The following is an 11,925-nucleotide window of genomic DNA, read 5'->3' as shown; positions in this document are numbered from 1 at the left end:
GCAGGAGGCCGGGAGTTCCTTCCTCCTCAGATTCCTCCGTGCTTGCCAGAGTTGGCAATCCACAACTCCAGGGGGCGCTGTTCTTGCATAGGGCCTGCCTGTAGCCAGCATCTTCCCTGACTCACTTCCACATCCAAACCCCCGAAACAGCTGAGAGGTCCGCTGCTGTCCCTTTTGTCTGCAAGGCTTCTGTGCCTTGACTCGAAAGCCAGCAATATTGATTGACTGAAAACAGAAGACTCAGCTAGTGCGGGGTGCAAACTGGTGTCCGGGGTGGGGGAGGGGAAGGAGTAGCTGTGTGCATCTTGTGGAGTTGGCCAACTGGTGGTACTAGCTCTAAGGTGGGAGATCCCGGGAAGCGTTACAAGACCAACATTTCCCCTCAGGGGAGGTTTGTGACCTCAGAAGCAGTCCCTTAATACCTGGCGGGGGGCCTTCCTTTTTCCCAGGGGCCTGACATTCAGGACCCCCAGATCTGCTTCAAGTTTAAGGAGGCCTAGGACATCCCTTGTTGGGTCCCTCTGGTGTGTCCCAGCATCCAGGGCAAGTGCTGGGAGATTGGCTCCTCTGGTTCCCCGCCCCTCCTTGCTGGTGTTTCCCCTTACACCCCTGCGGGGCAGCCCCCCGCCCCCCTCCCCCAGTGGTGTATGGATTTTGATTGGTCTGCCCTATATTCCACTCCTCTCAGGGCCTCTTATCTCCTTCTGGGCCCTTGGAAAGCATCCAGAATGGCGATCCCAGCCCTGGGATCCCAGTCCGGAGGGGGAGAAAGCTCTGGAGGAGCTTCCCTTGCTCTTGCCCAGGCAGAAGCAGCCGCTGAAGAGAAGCAGGCCTGTGAGTCTCAGGGCCCGGGGTTTCCTTCCCTCATCAGTCTGCCTCCCCGTCCTTGAGTCACTGAGTCGGAGGAGTATTTAGGCTTTGATCTTTTTCAACCTCCAGCTGTTCTTATCCAGAACACTTTGGTTTTGTCTTGTCAAGCCACAGAAAACCGACCTATCCACCAGTCTGTTTTTCTTTTCATCTTCCAAGATTTGCTATGGGTTCCAAGGCAATGGGTTTGAATCCTAGCTCTGCCTCTTACTGGTCCTATGACCTTGATAAGTTGTACCATTTCTCAGAGCCTCAAGTAGCTAAATAAGCCCCCATCTCGTGGAGTTGCTCCAAGAATTAAATGGGATCACCGATGAAGAGTTCCTTAAACCATGATAAGGGCTCCAATAATACGATCAGTATTGAATATTGCAAACCGACGCCTCACTGTATCTTTTTTGTGACCTCACACTACGTTCTGAATGGCCTCACATCTTGGCTTTCTCTGTCTCCTTGAGGTTCTTCTCCCCATATCTCCTGATCTTCTTGATGGAACGGGGGAACTCTTGTTGACCCCATATTTGACTCATGTTTTAAAATCTTCTTCATCCATCCTGCAACCATCACCCCCACATAGGTCACCTCCAAACTGTCATCTCCTTCTGCAGCTGACATCTTGTGACTTTCACTTTGTCTTAGATTCCATCACAAACCCAGTCTGTCTGAAAACCAAATTACCATCTTCCTTCGAAATCAGAAACCCTCTCCCAGCTTGCAAATGTATGACTCCATTCTCCGAGCCATGTTGGTTCCATCCTTTCCTGATACCCTTCCTCCCAGCTTCTGCCTCCATCTTCTGACTCTCTGTGTCAAAAGCATCTTCATTCACAACATGTCCCTCTTGTAACTATTTCCTTTCCAAGACCACTGTACCTAAGTCTAGTTGCTGAACTCTTTGTGCTTAACACTTTGTGCTTGTTGTGCTAGTCATTACCTGACCTGCCCCCCCAAGCTCCAAGTCCCCCCCCCCCGCCGTGATGGGTCCTGCAGTGGGCTGTTTGGGCCCCATGGGCAGCCTGTGGGAAACAGAGAGAGATGGGCCTGGTGTCTTATCTTGAACTCAGTGTACCAGAATCTGGTTTCTCCAACTGAACAAGATGTTCCCGCATGTATATAATGGAGATTTTGGGGCTTATGTCCACTTTATGTTTGATATTAGGAGGAGAGCATTCTAGAAAGGCCTCAGATTGATTTGCATGAAGACCCAACAGAGTTCTGGGTAAGGGCATGGAGAATCAAAGTGTTATCAGATTGATTGGAGGATAAGCCACTGGCCTCTTATAGAAAGGGAAGAGAAATGCCAGATGTGCTAATAATAGTAACAGTTAATGTTATTATTAATATTGTTCCCTGGCCCTGCTTCAGGGACTTGTACCAGATCCTAAGAGTGCAAGCTGTAACAAAATGAGTAGAAGAGTTGATTCACTAAAATGTCTATTGTTGTCATAAGCACAAGAGCCCTGCTTTGATGCCTTCATACATTCATTCCTCCACTGCTTCCCAAGCATGTGCTGTGCACTCCACCCTGGGGATATGCCTGCCTGGAGTTCATGGTCAAGCAGGGGAGGCAGATAATAATACAAACAGGCAATGATCTTGCATGTCGGCATGTGCTATGGGTAGTCAGATGCAGAAAGTCCCAGAACCACATCTTAGTGATGCTTCACCTTAAGCTTAGAGAATCAGAGGAGGCTTTGTGGAGGCCACAGAATCAAAGTTAAGACACAAGAAGAAGGTAAGAGTCAGCGGGGAGGGAAGAGCTCCATGTAGAGGGGAAAAGGGTACCCAAAAGTCCTTGGACAGAGAAGCATGACATTTTTGAAGACGGAAAGAGTTTCACCTTGGGCAGAGCATGGCCAGGATGCTGGGGGATAGGACTGGAGAGGGTACAATACCTTGGGCATTGTAGACCGTGTGCTTGACTTTTGATTTCACCCTAAAAGGCTAAGGAAAGCCAAAAATCGTGCGAAGTGTTTCGATGCTGGTGTGTGTAGGTGTGTAAGGATCAGACATAGCCCTGGAATGGAGTTGGAGAGGAACCAGACTCTGAACAACCCAGTTAGGAGGTTGCCACCCATCCCAGACGAGAGGGAGGTGTCGCCTGCACCAGCACAGGGCAGCGGAGGGCCAGAGAAATGGATGGATTTGAGCAGTATTTGAAATGACTTGTAATGGTTGGATACAGGAGGCACCAGAGAGGGGAAGGTCAGAGATAGCCCCCAGATTTCTGACTTGAGCCACTGGGAAGGTGTTAGTGACCCCGCTGAGCTTGGGGATACCTGACGAAATGTGGAAAGGAAGGAGTTGGGTTTGCTTTGGTGTGGTTTAGGTTGGAGGTTCCTGAGAGACTTGCAAGTACAGATGAGTTTGCGGGCACTAGTGGTCATTGGGAAAGCCAAGGGGAGACTTGAGAACATCATTCAGATGAGTGTGTTTATTTCTGCTGTAACCTGAGATCTTTTGGGTAGAAGGAAAGAAATTCCCTCAAGTGAGCTTAACATGTGTTAGGGTCCAGAGAGCTTCATGGGGTGTGCTGCTCACAGGGTCGTTGTGAGGATGAGAGTCGCTCTTCTGGCCTGCACAAGGCAATGTGGCCACTTGTCACTTGAACCTTCCGTCACGTCACCTCCCCCTCTGGGTAGACAGACCAGTCTTCTCTGCGCATCCATGGGGCCTCCAACCTCCATGTCTGCCCTCTGTTGGGCAGACTCCTGCTCTCACCTGCCAAAAGACTTCACAGCCTCATTGAAAACCTCACTGTGGACTTCACCACAATATAGGCATCTCTTTATTCCTATTCTTGAGAAGAGAGGATCTGATCGGCACTCAGGAGTTAATGGTATAGTGACTTTGTGTCAGGTGATCATCGTTAGCCCAATCAGTGACAGCAATGTGTGTGTGTGTCCGTGTTTGTGTGTGGATATGTGTGTGTGTCTACACGTGTGCATGCTTATACATGTGTGTTTGTATGGGGGCATGTGCAGGTATGTATGTGTATGTGTGTGCATACATGTGTTTGGTGTGCATGTGTGTATGTGTATGGGGAGGTGATTCTGGGTAAGATTCTGGGTAAGGAGAGTGGTCAGGATGGTTGTACTGTTGACGGAACTTCTGATGAGACACAATGTTGAGACATCATTTATCTACCTGTCTAACCTATTCAATCTGCTTCTGTGTGTTTGGTGTTTCGGGAGGAAAGTGGGCACGCAAAACTGTCTGAATGTAATGTTTCCCTTACCAGGAAGATCTTGGGCAGTCTGCGGGTACTGTCCTTGCAGAGCTTTGGACCCCTAGTCTGTAAAGTCAGTCCTTACTTCCCTAGGAGAGGGATCTACGTGAGATAACACTGTGAAATACTCGCTCTCAGTTGACTGATTCTTTCCTCCTTTTACATCTCTGTAATTCTTGTGCGGGACACTGCTTGGCCAGAAAACAGGAATTGTACTCATGCCACTTTACCAAAAAATTTTGAAAAGATTTTTATTTATTTATTTGGGAGAGAGAAAGAATGTGCATGCACATGCAAGAGTTGGGGGGCAGGGAGAGGGAGAAAGAGACTCCCCAGTGAGCAGGGAGCCCAATGCTGGCTTCACCCCAGAACCCCAGGGACACAACCTGAGCCGAAGGCAGAAACTCAACCAACCGAGCCACCCAGGCAACCCATGTCACTTTTTTATAGTGATTTCTATGCATGAGTATTAACAAATGTTTTTAGAATGATCATATATCTTCATTCCATTAAACATTAGCTGTAACCACTCTATAACGGTTTAGGAAACCTGAGATGAGGAAAAAAATCATTTGCTCATAATCATGCCATCTAAATAACAACACATAAACGAAGATTTATTTCTGATCAAGCTCTTCCTCAGCTTTTTGTTTTTACATAAATAGGATCATAATTTACACACAATAAAATGCGGTGTTTTAAGATGTTTAAGCATAAATTATTTGCAGAATGAAAACAATATACTTTAAAAGCATTTAATTTTCATAAATCTAGAATAGCAATTGGCATCTTCCCCTAATTTCCTCTGTTTTGTCCTGACCATCTTGCAGATGGAGCAGTGTTCACTTAAAACTTTATTTAATTCTACAGAATTACCAATATACCCCAGGCACGAGTTATGTCCATTCAACTGTACTTTGGTGTGTTAGATTTAATGCAGAGCTAATGAGGCCAAGCCACAGGTTTCATTCTTACGCAAGCCAATTAGCCTTACTAACTACTATAGCCACAGACTCCGCCCCAATCTTGGTTTCCCACCTTGCACATGAATGGCAGGGGTCACCCGGGAAGACGAAGGAGAACATGACGAGTTCAATGCAAATCCATTACCATTACTAGACAGCCAACTCAAAGGCTTCATCTTTGAACCATTTGGTGAAATTGCATGGGGGAGGGGTGCTTAATAGGCACAATTAGAATATTTGTATTTGACAATTGTTGGATCTTAGAATGAAAGCTCTAGACCCATCTAGAACAAAACTACTCCAGATACAGTTCTTTTCAAGAATGGGTACGTGAAAGAAAAATCTCTTTACCTCAGATGAAACAGGGGTCAGCAGCTTCAAACAATGATGGAAACGGGAGAATTCCATCAGCAGGCTCTCTCCAAGTTAATACTGCACTGCTGGTTGGGGTTAGCAGCTCAGAAAGAGGTGAAGCATAGCTTCTAGCAAGTGTGCTCAGGTTTGAAAGGATCTCAGAGAAGATTCTGGAAAGCCCTCGTGGAGGTTGGAGAGATATAGAAAATCCTCCTGAACCTGTTTACCTGAGGTTGTCTGAGAGCGGGCACACACCTTTCAAAAATTCTGCTTGAGAAAGTGCATCACTCCATGGGGGACACTTCTATAGGGACACTGAAATATTGTCTCTGAAGGTCTGCGTTGAGTATTATCAGCCTTAGATCTATCCTGACACATTTTCTGCACACTGATGTGCCTTCAATTCGAGGTGACTTGCTCACGTACCCACCATTCCTTGCAAGTCCTCGGAGAAGACATAAGCTATTGAGAAATACATGCATAGGCTCTGATGGCTCTTCTGCCCTGGTGACAGGTTTGTGCCATATTGACATCACGCCTCACCCTTCATGTTTCTGTGTTAAGGCAATGACCTCAGTTTTTCTCTCTGGTGGCTTGTGCATCAACACCCACCCACCATTCCAGTTTAGCCTCACAGGAGAGGAAAACCTGTGCACCCCTGAAACTCTCAGGCTGCTTTGGAGCATCTGAATTTTGTTCTCAGTCCTCTTGGCAAGACCGCGCCGTTCAGGAGCTCATGTTGGAGGCCTAGCTGAGCTGCGGATAGGGTTCCTGCTCCTTACCACGTTGGTGGCATCAAATGTCCTTACTGATTCTTTTTCCTGATTGGTCCAACCTGGCACAGGATCAGCTTCAAAACTGGGACATCCTGTGGTCTGAAATACAAGGTCTGTTTCAAGAAACCACTCCTAAACCATCATTTCTCCTGTGGAACCCAAGATATCTACAATTACGTGCTGAGTTTCTTCTTAACTGTCCCTCCCACGACCCTTCTCATTCCTCCTGGTGCCCCCTTTCCCTCCTGTACTTTCTCCCACTGCTTACAAACAAAAAACCCCCAAACAATACTCACTAAACTCTCAAATCCTTCCCTGGGCCCCTGAATCAGACAGAACTGAGTCATTCTGGCAGCTGATTGAGTGGAGGATGGTTGGGGTGGGGGGGGGGAGTGCCATTGTGTAAGTTAAGGAAAGGGTCAGAGAACCGAAAAGATTCAGCTGCATTAAAGAGCTTCTGTGCTGGGTTTTCCTTTTAAGCCATCCAAAGGCATAAATTAAGGACCGTAAACTTGAAGGTGTGGCAAATGAACAGAATGCTAGTTTTTGTTTGTTTGCTCTATTTTTTAGTGAAATTCCTCTGTTTCCCAAGAATTCCAAAATGAAGTCTTCCATATTTTTCATGTCAGCTCTATTCCCTGCCACCTTGGTTTCCCAGCCTGCGTGCCTGCCTTCCCTTAACAGCTGGACACATCACCATTCCATTTTTCTATTGGTTGTGACTGAAGTAGCTTGAGGTCAATTATTTCCCCAGCAATTGACAAAGAATCTTGACGAAGAGGAAAGTGACATTGTCCCTTCAACAACACTGCTCCCTCCTCCCCCTGCCCTCCCAGTTGAGAGGAGGGCAGACTTTCCTTTTGCAAGCAGCCCAGCGGGGCAGTGGCTGTGGGGTCTGTGGAAGTGCGTGGGTAACATATGGTAAGTGGAGAAAATATTTATATTCATGGGGAAAGAGCAGGAGAAGATCCAAAGAAGGTCATTCCACAGAGATTTCAAGCTGGAGACCGGCAGACTTGATATTCTGTTTTTGGCCTGGATACAACTGAGAATTTAAAGAGTTTTGTTTTGTTTTGTGGCATTCCCGCCACCTGTGGTCCTCTGAACAATCTAATTGTTGGCAATTTCCAAAAAGGAATATCCCTCCCCCTAAGCTCCAGGAAAGTATCACACTTCCAGGGCCCTGCCTGGCTCCGGCCACCCCGCCGCTGCTGCCCCGCTGCCGCTGCCTTTCCTCCTTTTGCCTCTGTCCCCCAAGACCAGAATTCAAAGCCACTCTCTCTCTGGGCGCTGGTGCTTTGGGCCTGTCGGCGTTTCTTTCCTTGTTTTGACCGGAGACTCGGTAACCGAGCGCACTGGCCAAGTGGGCATTGGGGCAACTGCTTCTCCAGGGTAGGATATAAATAATTAATCGGTGCTAGATTACTTTATGAGGAGCCATATGAAACCTCTAGGGCCTTCTCCGGGGCTTTCCGGCCGGCATTTTGCGTCACAGATTCCTAAGAAAGGTAAAGGGTCCTCTTCCAGTCCCCAGTGGAAAAACTCGCGCCGTCCCGCAGGGCCGCAGCTCAGCGCGCGCTGGAGGAAACATCTGCGGGCTGGGCGCCGGTCACCCTGCGACGTAGGCAGACGCGTCCACGAGCACCCTGGGGTAGACAGAAGCGCGGACAGAGGGACCCACGTGCGCTTCTTCCCGCGCCCCAGAGGCGCCGCTGCGCGCGTCGCCTCCCGCGTCGGCTTCCTGGGGCAGCCCCGAGACCGCCGGGGGAGGGGGAGTGTGCGGGGCCCCGCGTGGAGAGTAGCAGAGGGCGAGGCGAGGGCCATTTGCCATGGAGCCGTCGAAAGTTTATTTCTCTCTGCCCGGGTACTTTGGAGATCCGTTCCGCCTCCCCCTCCCCCGCAACGGCGGAGCTCCACGACGCCCTTCTAATTCTTGTTTGGATGGGGGCTACTTACTCTCCCTTCCTCCTCCCCCTCACCCCAAATTCCAGTTCCCTAGGGGTGGGTGGTGAGATGGGGTACAGGTGCGTCTGGATCCGCGCTTGGGAGGGGTCCCCAAGGGTCCCCTCGTGAGGCAGCACGTAAACGAGCGGCCGCGGCACCGAGGCCACGCTTAATGGATTCTTGCAGATAAAAGAGCCTGGCTACCTTTCTTTCCTATAATGGCCCCTGAGGCTAACGTCTTAAAGAGGAAACAAAGGGATTGTTTTACAGCACTGATGGGGAGGGGCGAGGTGGGGGGGGGAGCCTGGCGCGCGGGGAGGTGGGGAGGGGGGCCACTGGCTTCTTAACCCTTCCTCTCCTGCAGCCGCCCAGACCTCCCGAGCCTCGCGCTCGCACACACGAGCCCGACCAGCGAGGGGGAGGCGACGCTGCTGGACGTCCCCCGTCCCCCTTGACCTGGCCTCATCCCCTTCCCCGGCTGCTTTCTAAGGAGCCTCTCTGAAAGGGAGGACGGAGAAGGTCCAGGGGACCCACATCTTTCGAGCTTCAGTTTTGGGTCAGTCACCCCCAGGGGGTGCGGACGTTACTCGAGAGAGAGCCTGCTCGTCGGGTGGCCTTGCGGTCGGGTTGGGCAGGCTGGCGCGGAGCGCAAGGTGTGGAATCTCGGGGAAGGCCTCTCCGAAGTGCGCCCTGCACCTGCCGCGGGGGCCGTTCCCGGGGCCGCCGGGCTGACACCGTCGTTCGGGTGTGAGTGGTGTGCACGCCGCTTGTGCGCCTTTCACGGGAAGTTCACGTTTACGAGCTGCGGCCCGGTGAGAGAGGGAGAGAGTCGCAGTCGCATCTGCTTCCTGGCTTTTTGTTCTGGCTCCAGGAAAAGATCAAAACAATGGTTAAATAGCAATTGAAGACAAGTGATGTAAGAAATAAACAACTCGACAACAAAAATGCCCACAGGGATTTTTAAAAAACCCTTTATTATGGAAATCACACAAACACCGTTGGAGAGAAAATGGTTTAATGTAGTGAGTCTCAAATATAAGCAAGCATCCGAATCACAGAGCGGAATCCTGGTGGGGGGAGGCGGTGAGGGGATGGGGGAGCTGTTAAAACACAGGTGGCAACGCCTCACCCCCCAGAGTTTTTTATTTAGTAGATCTGGGGTCTCCTGCTCCAGCCTGAGAATTGGCAACTGGCGATAGGCCCCAGGTGATGCTGCCCGGTCAGGAAAGGGCACTATGAGGCCTGCTGGTATAAATTTCCTTACCTCTCCAGCCCAGCGTCAAGCCTTGGGACATTTCGTTTTTCTCTGCTTTTTTTTCCCCCCCTGTTCCTTCTCCCAACGTTTTGGTTTGCCTGAGACTTTTAAGGCAAATCCCAGACATGTCATTTCACCCGTACGGATGATTTTTAATTCAGTAATTATTTAAGCCAAGGGAACTGAATGCTGTGAGAGGTGCTGGAAAAGCCTTTATATGCTTCCGAGAAGTTCACTCGCCTTTGGTTTTGAGAGGACCTTTCAAGAGTTTGTCACCAGTGAAACTTGTCAGGTTCCCTTAACCTTGCTTGGTTTTTCCAGCACGTTGGCCTGGTTTGGGGGAGCCAAGTCTCCAACTCTCAGCTTCTGGGTTAGTATCCTGTCTTGTCCTGTAGTACCATGACCGTCCTTGATCCTCTAGTGTTTTCCTAATAAGGCACCTTCCCCTAGGACTGAGCTTTGAACCTAAATGGAGGGTGGCGCTAGCTTTCACTCAACCCTTTTAGGCCCCTCCAGGAGAAGCCCCCCCCCCCTTGAACCCCCCAACTCTCTCACCCCAACCCCCTGCAGTCCCATCCCCCAAAGTTCTCTCTCTTATAGGTTGCTTGTTCTCTTTTCTCTCTTCCTGACCCTCCAAGAGGCTGTATGAAATTTTCCTTTCTCCATCTGCTGCTGAAGAAAGCCCTGGGGACGGAGTAGGCTCCCCCACCCAAGAGCTCTGTTCCTATTTTCACTGGGCCTCATCTTCCTATGTTTTTTCTTCTTTTGTCCGCCTGGAATCAGCTGTCACTTTTCTGTTCTCTCCTGGGCCCTTCAACTTGCTTTTGCTTTTCTAGCCTTCCAGAAAGAAAATGCAAACAGCATGTGTTTGCTCCCCTCTGGGTCCTTACTGCCTCTGATTTTGCCTGGCTGTCCAGCTCCCATGTTGCTGGTAGATGTAAGCACTTTTCCCACTGGTACCAGGGTATAGGGTGCTGGGGCAGGGTTTGGGATCAGCAGGTTTGAGTCCCAGCGCTGAGTTTGTCTTTTGATAGCTTGTGTTGCTGGATTCAACCCTGGGACTCCAGATGCCTTCTTCTGAAAGGACAAAACCAAACCAAACCAAACCAAACTATATGCCTTCATCTGCAGAATGGGGGTCTGAATAGTTCATGGACTCGGGAGCAGTGAGTGGGATGATATCTGTGGCAGGAGTGCCTGCAGAGACAGAGCCTCTGGCCTTGGTCTTGTCAATGTCTTTGAGATTTGCTGTCCTTAAAATTTACTGTGAACCAGTGTGAAGGTGGAGCCCTTCTGATGGCTTTGGCAACTGTTGTCCTTGTTACCTGTCACCTTGGGTCAGCCCTGGCCTGGAGGTGGGCCTCAAGGAAGCTTGGCTAGTCCCTCCCTAAAGGCCAGTCCCTGCAAAAAAAAAAAAAAAAAAAAATGTCACAGGGGAGCTTGGAGGAAGTACCCAGGGGCGGGGCTAGGCAGGTGTCACTCTCTCCCTTACATTTTTGTGGCCTCCCGTGACCATGCCAAGGAAGTGATAATGCAGAGGCTGATCTTTAATGAGAGAAGGGGACAGCGGTCATGAGAGAGTTCCCCATGAGAAAAAGGAGGAATTGTCTGGCTGAGGGGAGAGCTGAAAGGAGGTTGTGACACTCACTGAAGTCACCCAAGCCTTTTACCAGTTGTCCCAGGCGCTGTTTTCCTGGCTGTTTCATGAACAGGAATCCACAAGGGTGTCCAGGCCCCACTCTGTTCTGCACGTGGTAGGTGCTTCTCAGGATGTCTTTGTGTCGAGTGCTCCTTCGTACTTCCCACCCCTGTGTGATCATCCTGGGGGCTGGGCTGCCCTTTGGTCTAGAGATGGCCATGTCCCTTTTAGTCACCACTCTCTCTCGAGAGCCTTGTAGGGAAAGTGGAATGAGTGCATTATCTATCTTTTCAACTCTTGGTGGTTTCTGGTTATACTGGCTCAACACTAAGGGACGCAGTTCCCTGCTCCCCTGAAATGGAGCAGCCTGACTCTCCATTCTCTTTGTTGTTTAAAGCTGGATTGGTCACAACATAAAGGGGTCTCTGCATAGCTGCCACTCCCTATGCCCTCACCCTCATGGCTGGGTCTGGACCCAGGAAGCTGGGGCTTTAAATCCCAAATCAAACAATAGCACTGCGGGGAAGCCAACCTCCCCACATCATGGGGCCACTTCAGTGGCTGCTGGTAAGTCCCGGGAGGCTTTATCAGGTTCAAGCTGTAGAAATGAGCCATCAAAGGCCTGGTCCCCAGACGTTGCTTCATGCCTACAACTGCTCTGAAGAAACCCCGGGCACGTGCAGTGTGTGAGGGGACGTTTCTCATCTCCTTTTTAAGAAAGCTGATAGACAGTTAACCAGCACTTCTCAGAAAGAATTCAAGAGGCAGGCGGGTTTGGAGGGAGGTACTCTAGCCAACCCCTGGTCCTGGGCTCTCTCTCAAAGCAATGATGTGAGGGTAGCTGGCTTGGCAGGAAGGGAGAAGCGGCTGAGGGAGAGGATGTGGTTACTTTG

This window comes from Mustela nivalis, assembly GCF_964662115.1.
Source record: "Mustela nivalis genome assembly, chromosome: 2".
Classification (NCBI taxonomy): Eukaryota; Metazoa; Chordata; class Mammalia; order Carnivora; family Mustelidae; genus Mustela; species Mustela nivalis.
This window is presented reverse-complemented; position numbering follows the sequence as displayed.